The sequence below is a fragment of the Corythoichthys intestinalis genome, chromosome 3 (assembly GCF_030265065.1).
Source record: "Corythoichthys intestinalis isolate RoL2023-P3 chromosome 3, ASM3026506v1, whole genome shotgun sequence".
Lineage (NCBI taxonomy): Eukaryota > Metazoa > Chordata > Actinopteri > Syngnathiformes > Syngnathidae > Corythoichthys > Corythoichthys intestinalis.
In genome coordinates, this window is record NC_080397.1 from 41,478,291 (window position 1) to 41,496,950 (window position 18,660).

Consider the following 18,660-nt stretch of genomic DNA (forward strand, 5'->3'; position numbering starts at 1 on the left):
CTTTGAAAACTATAAACGCCAATAATTATTCAGTCTGAAGCACCTACAGAATTTAAGGATGTTAAAAATTATTTTTTTTTAAATTCAAGTTTTGTCCTCGCATGGTACAGTTCCTAATAATGACCACCAGAGGTCAGCCTAGTTCCCCACTGCCAGAAGTCTTTGCTCATCAGAGCAGTTACATTACTAACATTCTCAGCTTCCACATTATTTTCTTGAATAAAAATTACACTTGGACGTCTCTATTGTATCTATATCTTCTGACAGTCCTAGACTTTCTAAAGCTGTATGTCAATAGCTACTAGCAGGTCAAAATAGAAACACATTTTGATATCAAATTGTTATTTACTTTTGGATTCTGATGAATTAGGCTGTGACAGGGACAGTGATTAGGAGAAATGGTTAGAACACATCTTAATGTATACAGTTTAGACTAGGGTCTCATTACCGGTCCTAAAGGTCCTCTGTGGGTCCTGGTTTTTGTTCATACCGATCGAGCATAGACAATTTAACCAATTAGTTTTCTGCTAAAACAAGCAACACATGCCTGCAATAAACTGATTACACTTACAAGACACCAGACTGGTGAAAATGTGTGGTGTATTGTTGGGTTAGGGTTTTGCACTCATTGTGCCCCAATGTGGAATAGTTTGGAGACCACTGGTTTAGAGTTCTTTTCTAAGAAAAAAAGAATATTTATTTCACTGCTCAATTACAGGGTGGCACAACAGTCGACTGCTTAGCACAACGCATCGCAATTCCGAGATCAAGGGTTCAGTACTAGACTACGACCTCCCTGTGTGTAGTTTGCAGTGTTGTTAATCTTACTTTAAAAAAGTAATTAATTACAGTTACAAATTACTTCTCCCAAAAAGTAATTGTGTTAGTAACTCAGTTACCTGAATGTAAAAGTAATTAGTTACTTGGCAAAGTGGTGATAATGTTTTTTTTTTGTTTGTTTTTTTAAGAAAAAAAAATGAAGGTCACACAGTGTGAAGTTTGAAGGGTTTTTGGGACAATTGGCCCTAGCCCGATTCTTTACCCTATATTTAACTAGACACTGGGGTATTGCGGATATTGCGATAACTAGATAGGAACCTTTGCTATGTGTGGAAGTCATTTAATGTTCTGAATCAACCGTAAAAGTTGTTAAAGTTGCTCCCGTTATTGCATTAGTTCCCTTCTGTCTACTTTCGACATGTGTAAGTTTTAAAACTGTTTCATCATTTAAAGATAGATTTAAGTCAAGATTTTGCCGCTTTAGGAGCATTTTAGATAAAAGGTTACTTAGGTTCGCGAGGAAGGTTCTCTACAACAGAGCTTTCCTAAGAGGTCTACTGCTATAAGATGGCGGCTATTTATTAACGCATCTAGTTCTTTAGATATGTTGCTAATGCCACCGTGTCTGTCATTTTCATCTAGTTTTATAATACATGATTTCTACCGTAGCATTATGTGGGCGTAGTTTGTAGGCTATCGGCTACAGTCAGGTATTATTGGAGCCACCTAGCATCGCGTTTGCAAAGGCGTCCCCACTCCTGCTCTGCTCTCTGGTCTCCGTGAGTCCGTCTCTTTCAGACTTTTTCTCGCGTCCAACCAACATAGTAACGCATTGTAACGCACGCCTTTCCCGCCACAGTAACGGTAACGGCGTTGCCAAGATGAGAAAAGTAATTAATTAGATTACTCACGACTGAAAAAAATAACGCCGTTATATTCTAACACCGTTATTAACAACACTGGTAGTTTGCATGTTTTCCCCTTAACTGTGAGGATTTTCTTCAGGAACACTGGCTTTCTTCCAATGATGCATGATAGGTTGAATGAACACTGTAATCTTCCATAGATGTGAGGAGTGAAAAGTTTTTTTTTTTTTAGTTTTATAGCAATAATACCTGACTGCGGCAGACAGCCGCTACAAACTACGCCCACAAAATGCTACGGTAGATATCACAAGTATATAGAATAGATGTGAGGTGACAGCCTCGGTGGCGTTAGCACAGAGAACTACATTCAAAACGACAGACTCGCTGGCATTAGTAAACAGCCGCCATCTTAAATCAGTAGACTTCTGAGGACGCCTCTGTTGTAGTGAACCTTCCTCGCAAACCTAATTAACTTTTTATCTAAAATAATCCTAACTCAGCAAATTCTTGACTTGAATCTATCTTTAAATGATGAAAAAGTTTTAAAACTTTCACATGTCAAAAGTAGACAGAAGGGAAATAACTGGAGCAATTTTAACAACTTTAACGGTTCATTCACAACATTAAATTATTTTCAAACAAAGCAAAGGTTACAATCTAGTTATCGCAATATCTGCAATACCCCTGTGTCTAGTTAAGTTTAGGGTAAAGAACTGGGCTATGGCCTTTTGTCCCAAAAATCCTTTGAACTTCATATAGTACAGTAAATGAATTCTTTGCGCCATCGTACCAACAGCAGGCATGGTTTGGAGGGGCATAGTTTGGATGAGGCGTGGTTTGTAGTAGGGATAAACGATGTTGGAAAAAACCTATATTGCGATATATAATGCAATATTAAAACGAGAAAAATTTTCATCAGATGACTTGAATAGCTCTGTTTGGGAAGACTTTGGTTGTAACCCCATGTTAGTGTATTTCATTCAGTATTTTATTAGATTGTTTTTCCTGAGTTGCCCTCTTGTTTTTCTCATTTATCCTTGTATTCTTTTTTCTTTATTTTATGTTTGTTAAACAATTTATCATATTCTTCATTATAAAAATGTTATCTTAGTTTCTGTATTTTTTTTATTGTTGCATTATAGATTCAAGGTATTTCAATTTACTTTATTTATATTTATTTATTCATTCATTTAAGAACTGAAAGTGGAAAAAAATTGCAAAACGACAATATATGATTGTATTCCTATATATACTGTTTAATCCAGGCTAAGAGGGTTTATTTGTGAATGGTGAAGATTGCTGTATATAAAAGGAATACACAAAGCAATGTCTTGGCACACTTGTTGCTTTTATGAAGCAAACCAAAAGTTGACGTTTAAAAAATTGATAGTAATCACACATCCTGCGATAGGACTATTGCCCATGCGCATATTGCGATGGCGATATTAAAACGATATATTGTGCAGGCCTAGTTTGTAGTGTGGCGGGGGTTGCAGTCAGACCCACTTTTTTTTTGTCTCATTGCGGCCTGCGATTGGCTGGCAACCAGTTCAGGCTGCCCATAGTTTTCTGGGATAGGCTTCATCACCCTCAAAATGCTCATGTGGATAAACAATAAGCAAAATCAATGAAAGAAAGAATGATTATACTGATTATGGTGAGTACGGGTAGGTATCACTATGTGAATTGAATGTTAATGTATACCCTTGGGTAAAGGTGATAAAGGAACGCTTCTCTCATTAAAGTAATTAGACCTGCAAGAGAGGGTCCCTCTGCCCAAAATAAAACATGTACATCTACTCACGCACACAAACCACACACTCCCCTACCCCACGCACCCCCACACACCATCCAATCGATAAATAACCCACTGTTAACTGAAAGGGTTAAAACAGAAAGGGTGCTAGGATATTACATTTCTTGGGGTCAAAATTTTTGAGAGGACTACATTGAAGCTACTCAGAAAGCATTTTCACCCTTGACCAGTTTTATTCCCCCACTCTAGCATACACAGTCTGTTTTGTTCCTTAGTTCTGCCATACACAGCATTTTGTTGTCTTTGGAAAACAATTACCAAACAAAAAAACCCACTGTAGTCATTACTCACCGTACAAAAAGTCCACGTTTCTATCAATTTATTAATAAAGAGGTGATAAGGACTTTTAGTGAGCTTGGATAAGTGGCGTAAACTATAGATTGTATGACTCTCAACACTCAACCATGCCAACCAGCCTGATAAAGAGAGGGAATGATTTTTAAAAACATTTTTCCATTTTTCTACCTACATTTCTGTAAATGTCGTGACAATGTAGGCGACCAACTTTACTGAAAGATAGTTTCCAAGAGTTTATATATCAGGCTAATGGTTCAATATACATTTCCCTCATACAGCTCATTTATGTTTTACTGTGGTAGTCTGGACAGACAAGAAATCCTAACAACTCATTATGCGGTTATTTGTGAGGGTTTGTGTATATGTGTGAATGTTTCGCCTGAGAGCTGTGGAGCTTATTAACAGAGTAGAGAACATCTGACTAAAGCACATACTGAAAAACACAAGGAATGCAAATGTGTTTGTCACTGTGACAATATGTCTCAATTATGGCTGGAAAAAAATGGTCTTTTCTGCCAGTTTACTGATCTCCTCCTTCTACACATAAGCATAGTGTTCACACACTTCCTTCAGGTATAAAGATGGTAGGGAAACTGCTGAATGAAGTTTTTAAAAAATAAAATGTGAATGTGGAAGTGAGCCTTCAGCAGAATGACAAGCAAGGGAATTTTTGAGTGTAGACAATAAAATGAAAACTTAGTCTATCATTGATGACAACTGTAATGGAAAACACCCAAATCATTCTGTTTTGACTATATTATAATAACAAATGTACTGTATGTGTATGAAAAATAACACTGGAAATCAATTAAAATAGAGAGAATAATAGGCAGCTAGATGCATGTATGGGCCTGCAAAAGTTCACATGTTCATCATGTGTGTCTAATGTTCCCAGGTGTGGGGGGCAGGTATCAGGGATAAAATAGTGTATGCATGCATGTGTGTGGGGTGTAAGCAGCACCCAGTACTGTTCCCTGATTAAGATATGTAATCTCCTGCATCAAACAACATCTGATGGGCTCCCATGGGTGGGGACTCCACAGTAACACACACCTGTACTAGTGGCCTTGACAGCAGGCACCTTGTGCTCTCAAAAGACAGGATTTGCTTTCACGCACCTGCTATCAGCAACTCCCCTGACTCTCGAGTGGACCTGACAGCAGAGAAACAATTAAAAAAAAAAAACAACTTCTTCACTACTAGTAAACAGGGATATTCAATTCAAGAACACTTTGAATGTGTACATTTTGAAAACATCTTATTCACCTAGAAAACTGCAACTGTGAGCGCTGTCAAAAGTGGAAGTTTTAGATACTGACACACACACGCACGTCCTCAAGCACAACCTCTTTCACATCTGTGAATTTTCTAATAATACATAGCCTCAGTGTTCAGTTCAACACCAAATAATAAAGATACAGCCCTTGTCAGAACGGCAACCTATAGCTATTCATTCTCAATTTCCTGAAAACATTCAAACCGAGAGCACTCTGCCCTGAGGCCAAAATGATATCTGTCAAGTGGGTAGTTGTCTCTGCAATCTTTTGTGGAGGTTAGTTATCATCAAATGTGGGTAGTAATGCTTTACATTTACTCCGTTACATTTACTTGAGTAACTTTCTGAGAGAAATGTGGATAAGACTAGGTTCATACCGCACTTGTTAATTCACAATTCTGATTTTTTTGTCCTGTTTTTTTTTTTTTTTTTGGCGTGCCCATTCAAACTGCCTTTGTCCATTGAGCCCGTTCAAGTATCACGCATGCGCACTAATTCGTAGTCTGAGATACGCTGTGCTAACTGATCCGCATGCGCAGGAGCATCAAAACAAATGCTGGCTCAATGTCATTCTAGGGTGATCATATTTTAATTTCCAAAAAGAGGACACATGTAACAGACATAAATAATCCCCGTTTAGTCTTATATTCAAAGTTTATATGGGTTGACAGCATGCAAGCACTGTACGTGCATGACGCACACATATACGGACAGTTTGCTCCGGCTCTCGGTCGTGTAAGCAATTTTAAATATAGCTCATTTGGAGCACAGAAGGAAAACCGAGCATTCTCAGGATTATTATTTTTTCATGACTATTGTCAAACTCGCATCTTCCCTGAAAGCCGTTCATGCTAGGCGCTAATGCTAATGCACAGCTCCATCGCTAACTTAGTGACCTGTCTTTCTTGCTCTTTGCTGACGTAATTGCTGCATGAATTCCGATTTGGGGGACATGACAGTTCAGACCGCAGCCACATTCTGGAAAAATGTGGCCCAGATCAGATTTTAACCACATGTGACCTAAATCTAATTTGAAATGGTTCACTTTTATGTGACCTGTCCCGTTCAGACTGTCAAGTTAATCCCCGACTCTAGTCGGAAAAACATGAAAAAATCAGATTTGTGTATTAAAACCTGCGGTATAAACCTAGCCTAAGCGTAGTTTTAACACACCATCCTTTTTACTTGAGTAGATTGGTGAGAAGGACGCCCTACTCTTACTCCACTACTTTGCGCTTCACTGGAGTCGCTACTTTTTTCCTCTCTCTTTATTTTTACCAGCACAGTTGCTAACCCAGTCTCACCAATTATACGCAGCCCACAATAATCACATGACTCCATTATGCCAATTAAAAGTAACAACACAAACTTGCAGTCCAGTCTTGTGATCACGTCGGTGTTCTATCATCACACAAGTGGCGTCTTTAAAGCGCCATAAAAAATATAGTCAGAAAATACAGTACTTTAAGTCAGTTTTGGTCATAGTTTGGTTGGGGGTGCGACTTATACTCTGGAGCGACTTATGTGTGAAATTAATAACACATTATTATATCATTTCACATGTTGTTTTGGTGTTTTGGCATGACACTGATGGTTTGGTAAACTTGTCACCATGTTCTTTTTGCTATAGTTATCTGAATAACTTAATAACTATGTTACGTTAACATAACGGCCACGTTCGCATTTCTTTGTTCATGCATCACGTGACATTATCATACTGTACACTTATTCAGCATGTTGTTCTCTATTGTATTTTTGTTTTAAATTGCCTTTCAAGATGACATATCTGTTCTATGTGTTGGATTTTATCAGGTAAATATCCCCCCAAAATGCGAAACTCCGCTGCGACTTAAATGTTTTTTTTTTCCCTCTTCATTGCGCATTTTTGGGCTGGTGCGCCTTATAGTCCGAAAAATACGGTATTTTAGATAGAGCGCTGCCGTCAAAAATAAGAGTGCTGATTTTAAACTCTCTCCTTGTTTTTATGTGGCACCGATAGACCGACTGCAAAGCAAGTTTTAGTGTCATGGTGGAAAATGAGTTCATCCACTAGAGGACGGTCATGCTCTGGGACAGGAGATTTTGATTTCTATTATTTCAGTTGGAGTTCGATGATTCTGGTATATTTTGGCCTAATATGGTCATCTAACAGGTAATAGTATAATGATAACAGTTTATATAGATGACCCTATGCTAAGAAAAAAAATATGCTATTGTTTAAAAAATAAGATAAGGGATTACTCAGTACGTGAGTAGTTTTTTCATCATATACCTTTTACTTGAGTAAAATTTTTGGATGGCAAAATTTTACTTGCACTTAAATTATTTTGAAGTAATGCTACTCATACTTTTGAAGTAATGCTACTCATACTCATACTCTCATACTCGTACAATTTTTGGCTCCTCTACCCACGTCTGGTTAATTAACATGGCATATTTGTCAACAAGAATTTCAACAACTTCCTCTACTTTAACCCTCAAACAATTAGAAATCACACGTTTGCCTTCTAGTCAACAGGTTTAACTGTGAGGGGTTTGTCTCTGCATTTTGCACAGGATTTGCCTTCGCATATACTATGAATATGTATACGATTAGTTAATTGTTGACTCTTAATTGGCCGTAGGCGTAAATGAGAGCAAGTATCTGCTTAAATGAGCCAACATTGAGGTTGATTTTTATCACATAAATGAATAATATTATGATATAAAATTGAAATTCATTGTATATTTTCCTGTCTAATGGTTGAGATTTCCCCACTGGAGATAATCTATGGACTCTAACACATACACACGAATCCAATAACATCTCTCCCTTGGCAGTGTGCTGTGGGAGCTGGTCAGCAGCATTAGTCAATTGATTGAGCTCAGAGAAGGAGAAAGCGGAAGGAGCCGCAGGCCAAGAACAGCAGAGGAGGTGAAGACCTATTGGAAATCACTTCATCACGAGCATCTCAGCCCCACATGGGCAAACATGTTCAGACAGCCGCCACAGTCCTTAGCAAACTGCCCCAGTGCTGACAAACATTTTACCACATAACCACTTACCATAATTGAGTTTATGGCCTTAATTTTCCATTTCATTTTCAGCAACTGCTTGTTTTTCTTCCAAATAAATCCAAATAATGAAAAGTTTTGTTACCTGGACAAAGCAGAAAATGGTTCTATTAACAGAAGACCATTTGAATATTGTGCAAGTAACTTCTTTGTGTTTAAGGTGGGTGATGATGTTTTTATTTTTAGTTTGCAACAGAGTTGAAATGAGCACCGCAGTGTAGTTCTGATGGGGAAGAGGGTATAATTGGGGAGAGGTGTCAATTTGTTTCAAGTGGTCAGCATAGCAGCAATAAATTGAGATACAGCGCCTATTAGAGCAGAGCCCACTATTTAGAGAAATACCATGATATTGCTTCCTACATTTAGAGGCTGAATCAGTACATTTCCCATTCACTGCTTGATTTGTACCATCTTTTTTTCTCCCTCCAACTGATTCTCTCTTCTGACATATCATCATATAAAAACAAATTTACTGATTGTAGACATATGAAATCCAAAATATTTGAGGGATATTTGAGCTCGTGAGGCTTGATTCCCCCCCCCCCCCCCCACATATATACAGTGGGGCAAATAAGTATTCAGTCAACCACTAATTGTGCAAGTTCTCCCACTTGAAAATATTAGAGAGGCCTGTAATTGTCAACATGGGTAAACCTCAACTATGAGAGACAGAACGTGGAAAAAAAACAGAAAATCACATTGTTTGATTTATAAAGGATTTAATTGCAAATCACGATGGAAAATAAGTATTTGGTCAATACCAAAAGTTTTTTTATTTTTTTAATTTAATTTCATTTCAGGCAGTTACTTTCATCTTCACAAATACAGATCTTTGCTTTCAAGAAACAACAGAGAGACAAAAAAAAAAGACACAAAACAAAATGCCTGAAAGGGAGTGGGTCGAAGAAAACTTATTAAATCCCACCCCGATTTCTCAATTATCATCAAAATGAATAAACTATTTTCCTGCAACCTGTTTCTGTTTAGTTACATAGAATACATCCTTCCCCGACACATGTAACGGGAGGGCCGAACCCTCAATGTTGATTCCCTCAGTCAGAAGAGAGAAAACAAGAACAACAAAACCAAAATATGTGTATATATATATATATATATATATATACACATATATAAATATATATGTGTGTGTGTGTGTGTGTGTGTGCGGGTGTGTGTGTGTAAATATATACAAATACACACACACTTATATTGCGTATATCCATACCAGTATGGTAAGAAGACCTACACAAACAGTGATATACATTTAAGACCCTCCCTGAATATACTTAGACCAAATTAACTGTTTATAGTGCAATTCAAATATGTGAATATTTTTACATTCTCTTAGTGATGACTGTTCCATAATTTAACTCTGCGTACAGACACACAGAAGCTCTTATGAGTCGCTCTAAATCTAGGAAGTACGAACTCCCCATAAGCTCTTAAATTGTGAGCTCTTTCAAGAATGGTGAAATGTGTTTGGAAAAGTTTGTAAAGTTCATCTCAATACTTTGTTATGTATCCTTTGTTGGAAATAACAGAGGCCAAACGTTTTCTGTAACTCTTCACAAGCTTTTCACACACTGTTGCTGGTATTTTGGCCCATTCCTCCATGCAGATCTCCTCTAGAGCAGTGATGTTTGGGGCTGTCTTTGGGCAACACAGACTTTCAACTCCCTCCACAGATTTTCTATGGGGTTGAGATCTGGAGACTGGCTAGGCCACTCCAGGACCTTGAAAGGCTTCTTACGAAGCCACTCCTTTGTTGCCCTGGCTGTGTGTTTGGGATCATTGTCATGCTGAAAGACCCAGCCATGTCTCATCTTCAATGCCCTTGCTGATGGAAGGAGATTTTCACTCAAAATCTCTCGATACATGGCCCCATTTATTCTTTCCTTTACACGGATCAGTCATACTGGTCCCTTTGCAGAGAAACAGCCCCAAAGCATGATGTTCCCACCCCCATCCTTCACAGTGGGGATGGTGTTCTTTGGATGCAATTCAGTATTCTTTCTCCTCCAAACACGAGAACCTGTATTTCTACCAAAAAGTTCTATTTTGGTTTCATCTGACCATAACACATTCTCCCAGTCCTCTTCTGGATCATCCAAATGCTCTCTAGCGAACCACAGACGGGCACTTTCTTCAGCAAGGGGACACGTCTGGCAGTGCAGGATTTGAGTCCCTGGCGGCGCATTGTGTTACTGATAGAGCTGGGACAACAGTAACAAAGGCTACTATGTAGGTGCTTCACTAGGTCCCCCCCGTGAGGTTCAGGGATTTTTGCTCACCGTTCTTGTTATCATTTTGACGCCACGGGGTGAGATCTTGCAAGCAGCCCCAGATCGAGGGAAATTATCAGTGGTCTTGTATGTTTCCGTTTTCTAATAATTTCTCCCACAGTTGATTTCTTTACACCAAGCATTTTATCTATTGTAGATTCAGTCTTCCCAGCCTGGTGCAGATCTACAATTGTGTCTCAGGTGTCCTTCGACAGCTTTTTGGTCTTGGCCATAGTGGAGTTTGGAGTGTGACTGACTGAGGTTAGGTGTCTTTTTACCGATAATGAGTTAAAACAGGTGCCATTAATACAGGTAACGAGTGGAGCCTCGTTAGAAGAAGTTAGACCTCTTTGACAGCCAGAAATCTTGCTTGTTTGTAGGTGACCAAATACTGATTTTACACTCTAATTTGGAAATAAATTCTTTAAAAAATCAAGCAATGTGATTTTCTGTTTTTTTTTCCACATTCTGTCTCTCATGGTTGAGGTTTACCCATGTTGACAATTACAGGCCTCTCTAATCTTTACAAGTAGGAGAACTTGCACAATTGGTGGTTGACTAAATACTTATTTTCCCCACTGTATTGGCAGGTATGGATTATAAACCACATTTTTCAATTTTGGATTTCATTACAAATATATCTATACATACATATACATACATAAATATATACACACATATATATACATATATACAGGGGTACACATAAGTGGTCCACATGCGCGCATGCGTACTGGACGTAGACAAACGCGCTGGCCCTCAACGGCTTCCATACGCTTTTGCGTACCGATGGCTGACCACTGTATTTGTGGCGGACACGAGAAAATAACTTCTCAAAATGTCGAAGAGCCAGGCCACACTGAGTAATTACTTCTGTGTTCCCCCAGCCCCGTCAAAAGAAAGACAGACGACAGAGACGTCACCGGAGCTACCGAAAAAAGGACTTTTGCTGAAAAGTGGCTAAAGGAGGTACCATGGCTAGAAGCAAATGATGCTCGCACGGAAATGCGGTACAAAATGTGCCGTGAGAATCCCAATGTCGCCGATAAGAGCAGCGCATTTTATGTAGGGTCAAAGAATTTCAGCCATCCAAACTTTGAAGCACGAAAAAAACAGAGAGCATGTGGCAATTAAGCAAACTATCGATGTCAGACATGACCCCACTCGCCCTATGGACAAGTCGCGGAATAAAGGTAATGAACAGCGACATGCACTGACAAACGTGTTTTTGCTCGCATTTTACAAAGCTAAACATGCACGTTCAATGAGGTCTTATGAGGAGGACATCCCACTTTTAAAAAGGCTTGGAGTTAATGTGGGAGCCGCATAATGCCCTTTATTTTGAATTGGTGCTTTTATGCTTATTTCTTTACATTTCACTTCCAATTTTGTTGTGCCAGTTGATGTTAATCAAGCATTAATTGTTAATATAATTAATTAAAGGTAATTGACTCTAAGAAAAGCTTGTCATAAATTTATCGCATCAGGCGGGTCGGCTCTCAAGCTCAATGAGGACCAAGTCACATCTCCAGGTCCTCCTCTGAGAACCTGGGCGAATAAATTATGTGCACCCCTGCATATATATATATATATATATATATATATATATATATATATATACTACACCACCAATGGGAAAACCCATTGGCAGTGTATCAAATACTTGTTCTCCCCACTGTATATATACATATACATATATACACATGTTCAGCGAGAACAGAATAGTTTTTTGTTGTTGTTGCTAACTACAGTTTCACACAAACGTACATCGAGATCTCATTTAGCTTAGCAATTGGAGGCGTGAGACCCATTTTTCGAGTGTCCCGAACTTCCAAGAAAGTGCATTTATCAAGGTTTAATCAGTCGTGACATATGTGTCACCGTCCACCGAACAGAATGCTATGACGACACCAGCATGTCTGCTATAGGACGCGTTCAATGTTTGCCACAAAACACTCTGGACACACTCTACCATGGGGTTTCAGAATTGGCACCTTTCAAACTAAATTTCTCGGGCCTCCAGGGTCCATTGCCAAGGCAAACGGCATTAATCAGGGGTGATCACATGTCAAATGTACTTTGAGTTCATTTACCATTTTGACTACGATGTCGTTGCTGTAGTTGTTACTGCGAGTAATATATTTTGTTAACTACGGTACATCCATTTCATAGTGTCTTTGGACCACTAAACTCTGTAAGCAATTACGTTTTTGCACGAAAGACTACAATAGAATATTGATGATATTGCGAGATAATAGCGTTACAACGTTAACGTTGTCTAATAAGCAGTAAACATGTGGGTCGCCTGGGTTTTAATGGTGTTCATTGTTAAAGATAGAATATTGATAGCGTGAGTATCTACATATTTAATATAATATATCTATAATACATCTAAATAGACGTGTCAAAATGTAAAATAGATTTATTCAACATTAAGGTGCTATCAACAACGGGAAGATTACATCGACTAAGGAGCGCAAATCGATAGAACACCGGTCCTCTTTTTGAACTTCTCGAACCATTCACGCAATGCCTCAAACTCCCGGTGTTGTTCTTGCACCGATGTTTTAATAACGTGCCGATCGTTGATGTTTTACGGCCATATTCTTTGGCGAGATCAACCAAACGCACGCCTTTGTCATACTTTTCTATATTATCTGTTGTTTTGTTTGTATCGAAAAAATAACTATTTTCTATTCCTCTTTTCACCATTACTTTCTTGGGTGCCATAGTGAATAAAACCTAATACGTACGCTCACGAGAAGCCGCCGAGACACCTTACAGCCGGAAGTGCTAATGAACAGGACGCCACCTACGCATACATTATTAGCCAATTGGATGCCAGAAATACCAAATGGCGGAGCAGCTATGAGCAGTGTTGTTAATCTTACTTTAAAAAAAAGTAATTAATTACAGTTACAAATTACTTCTCCCAAAAAGTAATTGCGTTAGGAACTCAGGTACCTGAATGTAAAAGTAATTAGTTACTTGGCAAAGTAACTGGTGATAATTTTCTTTTTTTTTTTTTTCTCAAACAGGTCACACAATGCGAAGTTTAAAGGGTTTTTGGGACAATTGGCCCTAGCCCAATTCTTTACCCTAAACTTAACTAGACAATGGGGTATTGCGGATATTGCGATAACTAGATAGCCTTTGCTATGTGTGGAAGTCATTTAATGTTCTGAATCAACCGTTAAAGTTGTTAAAATTGCTCCCGTTATTGCATTACTTCCCTTCTGTCTACTTTCGACATGTACTGTATAAGTTTTAAAACTGTTTCATCATTTAAAGATAGATTTAAGTCAAGATTTTGCCGATTTAGGAGCATTTTAGATAAAAGGTTACTTTGGTTCGCTAGGAAGGTTCTCTACAACAGAGGTTTCCTATGAGGTCTACTGCTTGAAGATGGCGGCTGTTTACTGACGCATCTAGTTCTTTAGATATGTTGCTAATGCCACTGTGTCTATCATTTGCATCTAGTTTTACAATATATGATTTCTACCGTAGCATTATGTGCGCGTAGTTTGTCGGCTATCGGCTACAGTCAGGTATTATTGGAGCCACCTAGCATCACGTTTGCAACGGCGTCCCCACTCCTGCTCTGCTCTTTCGTCTCCGTGAATCCGTCTCTCTGACTTTTCTCGCGTCAACCAACATAGTAACGCAGAGTAATGCACGCCTTTCCCGCCTCAGTAACGGTAACGTCGTTGCCAAGATGAGAGAAGTAATTAATTAGATTACCCACTACTGAAAAAAATAACGCCGTTATTTTCTAACGCCGTTATTAACAACACTGGCTATGAGTATGTTACTTTCATTAAACTCTGGGAGCTGCTAGTAGCTGCCCATACACGCAGCTCTCCATACTGTGCTGTATTTTTGCCTTTCATAACCTGAAATTTCACTCGTAACAAGAGGCATCTTTCTTTGTTTGGGCATGTCGTAACCTGAAAAGATCGTTTGTAGAGACGTTTGTAAGTAGAGGTACCACTGTACACTGTACAAAGATTCTGTTTTTGGTTTCGGCCAAGAATTTTGCTTTCGGTACATCCTTTATATATACTATATATACTAGGGCTGTCAAAATTATCGCGTTAACGGGCGGTAATTATTTTTTAAAATTAATCACGTTAAAATATTTGACGCAATTAACGCACATGCCCCGCTCAAACAGATTAAAATGACAGCAGTGTAATGTCCGCTTGTTACTTGTTTTTTGGTGTTTGGCACCCTCTGCTGGCGCTTGGGTCCAAATGATTTTATGGGTTTCAGGAGTGAGCATGGTGTAATTATTGACATCAACAATGGCGAGCTACTAGTTTATTTTTCGATTGAAAATTTTACAATTTTTAATAAAACGAATACATTAAGAGGGGTTTTAATATAAAATTTCTATAACTTGTACTAACATTTATCTTTTAAGAACTACAAGTCTTTTTATCCAAGGATTGCTTTAAGAGAATGTTAATAATGTTAATGCCATCTTGTTGATTTATTGTTATAATAAACAAATACAGTACATATGTACTGTATGCTGAATGTATATATCCGTCTTGTGTCTTATCTTTCCATTCCAACAATAATTTACAGAAAAATGTGGCATATTTTATAGATGGTTTGAATTGCGATTAGTTACGATTAATTTTGAAGCTGTAATTAACTGATTAAAAATTTTAATCGTTTGACAACCCTAATATCTCTCTCTCTATATATATATATATATATATATATAGATATATACATACATATTAGGGGTGTAACGGTACACAAAAATCTCGGTTCGGTACGTACCTTGATTTTGAGGTCACGGTTCGGGTCATTTTCAGTACTGTAAGAAAACAAAATGCAAAATATATATGTGCTAGTTGTTTATTACACACTTTCAACAATAGGACCATTAGCCAATACAAAGCTAGAATTCTGCTCAAAAAGTGGCGGGTATTTAAAGATAATAATCCAACAACAATTTGCCTTTCAGACCCCGCATATTGGTCAGCTTTCCTTCTTAAAGAAAGAAGAAAAAAGAAGTCCTGTGCTAAAGAGAAAGCAATCCCAATGACAAAGATTTTAACATGTATTTTTTTTTTACAAATGGAATGCCTCAATTAATCTTTTTTTTCTTATGAATGGTTTTCAAAAGCTTTATTGGTGGATTTTCTCAAGTTAAAGCGCCACACAGAAATTAATAAATTTAACTGTGTAAGCAGGATCTGTGTATTATTTTTATTACGGTATTTAATCACAAGTGTTTTAGCTTATTTCAGTTTTGTTTTTTAAATGGGCTATTACTTATTTTGTTATGTGTTTATATTTTACAAATGTGATGTAGTATTCATTTATATTGTATATTTTATGTTGTATAACTTTAGTTCCTATGTGAATATTAGTTCCTACTTGTTTTGTTGTGGTAGGAGGGTTTTGTATTGAACACGGGGCCGTGTTGGTTATTATTATAGCAGAGAAGACAGCAGTAAATCAACAAAGACAAGTCAACTGTGCCCCGATCTACCACTCAAGAGATCTGATGGACTCAAAAAGTGGGTTACGATTGCATATTAGTTTGAAAATCGACCAGATCCAACGTATTTTTACACGAGTGACTTCCGGTCTGCCCGATCCTAGCTGGTAGTATTGACGCAGGAGGGCCGCGTCTCGCGTCAAATAATAAACTCTGCCGTTCTTTTCGAGTGCGTTGCATTGAGCCGCTTCTGGGATGCGTCTAACACGCGGCCGCACTGCGACTGGTGTGCATTGGCTGATTGATTTTCACGCCCGCGTTTCACTGCGTTCTCCCGGCGGCCACGTTGTCGCGCCGTTGACGTTTCCGGGTTATATACTGTCCATGTTGGTCCTCATTATTGTAGAGAAGACGGAGTAAATATAATCTACACAAAGAAACTGCAACCCGATCGACTCACAGCCTCGAAAAGTAAGGGTTACATTACGTCAGAAACTCGTTCGGTACGCCTCCATTCCGAACCGAGCACCCCGTACCGAAACGGTTCAATACAAATACATGTACCGTTACACCCTTAATATAATATATATATCTGTGGAGAAAACACTCAGGTGACTTGAAGTTCCACTCTGAGACCCCCAATTTGGCCAAATTTCAAAACTGTCCTATATGCATGTGTGATGCATCATTGGAAAGCTTAAAATCTCAATTTTCTGGGGGAAGAAAACATTTGAACAGGAGGGCGTTTAAAATTTTTATTTTATTTTTTCTAAACAGCAAAACCCTAACTGGACGTCAGAGCACGCAAGAGCAGAATTAAAGACGCCATGATTTTAACGAGATATTATCGCTTACTTACCTTGTTTCGATCCAAAAACTCAACGTAGCATGTATCATCAAGTGTCAAGACACAGATGTGAATGGCCCCACCCGGATTTTGGGGGGATTTTATGGGTGAAACATGGTAATATAACAAGAGTCGCGATGCCGAAATCGCAGACATCGAGGAGTGGTTGAGATGTTCTTTTTCATATATTTACCCTTTTATATGTTTTTTCCCCAATTTTTCTGTGTTTGGATCGATTATTTATCATCTAATATTTTGGGGGAAATGCGACAGTAACAAAAAAAAATACAATTAAGCCATAGTTATGAGGTAGATATCCGTGACTTATTTACAGACACCATTTTTTTTATTGTGATGTAATTTCTTCAAAAGTTTAAAATATGCGAGTGAATAATTTTTTTGTCTTTTTTTTTTTAAACTAAATATTAGACATCAATTAATGATTTTAAGCTAAAAATGACAGACATTTTGAATAAGAAATATAATTACTTACCTTCTTTTATGGCTGGGTTGAACCAAAAGCGGTTGCGCGGCGGGGGTTTCCAGGGTAAAACGGACAAATAAAAAATAGTTTGGGGGCTTAATGCGCAATGAATCAGCTATTGCAGCATATAGCCATATTGTTCTATCAAACACAACACAGTTCATTTTTAAAGAGGGGTGCAAGAGCAGAAACTGCTTTTTCAGTCTTGTCTGTTTTCCGCCATATATATGATATTACCAAACAAGAATTGATTCAAACATACTAATTAAGAACACACTAAATACCAAGTAGCTTTAACCTGAAACTCTTGGGTTGGAGGGGAAAGGGAACAGAACGATTTTACTCAATTCACAAAGAGCTGAGATGTTTGCTTAAGCATGCTAACGCTTCATTTCTAAGTGGTTACTCCTCACCCCTAAACTTACCATTGGTTTATCTGTACGTTATTGAGAAGTGAAGACTGCTCTAATTCTCACCAGGGCTTGAAAACAGCTAATTTAGGAAAACATACACCCTCTCCTTCTCCGAACAACTCTTAATGTGCTCTGCTGTGGTTAATTGGTCTCTATTATTAGACTGTGCTGGTACAGGCCTGGGTTGCCAGTGTGCTGCTGCTGCTGCTCTGGTGCAGTACTTAAAATGGCCTCTGGATGCCAGTGTGGTGCTAATAAATAGGCTGGAATGGCAGCGGAGGACGAGCGGGTACTGTAAACTGCTCGGCCTGGATGGATGGACGGATGGAGAAAGCTGATTTTAAGAAAGAAATCGTCATGAAACTCTCCCTTTCTTTTTGGTGGGCCTAAACTGGGCTTCCTCAATCCTCTGTAATATTCTAATAACTGGGAAAGTTATAATTGTTCTTGATAGCGCTGACTGAAAAAAGAAACTGCGTGTAACAGAGGAAGACATTGTGTCGTTGACTTCAAATTAATTATTTAAAGCCCGGGAGGTGTTTATGTGAATAAGTATAATGCCTTAATTTTCGCTCTTCATATATGTGCTTCGTGTGTGACTCATCGGAGTGGTCTGTGTTCATGATATACCCCCTCCCTAAACCCACCCACCTGCCCCTGACACCACACCCCCCAGAGGCATGAAGCAGACTGCAGGGCTGGTACAGGAACAGAGCTGGGATCATGGAGGCAACACTGCAGGCATCTGCCCGCAGGAAGCGGCACCAGTCCCATGCATCTGGCACCAAGGCCTTCATGAGCCAGGAAATGGCACACCTCAAACACCCAAGCCCCCACCACCACCATACACACACACCCTGCAACACAACATTGATCAAGATACTGATATTGTAGCAGTTTTTGTGTTGGAGCAGTCTGTTGAATGAGGGTTTGCTGCGTTTTTTCGAGTCTTTCGTGGCATTTATTTTTGTCCATTCATCATGCATAGTTTAAAAATTGTGTGGACTATATTTACATAAACTATTCTATGGGGAATTCAGTGATGGACAATTTGACAATTATCCTCAGACCAACACACACATTCTGA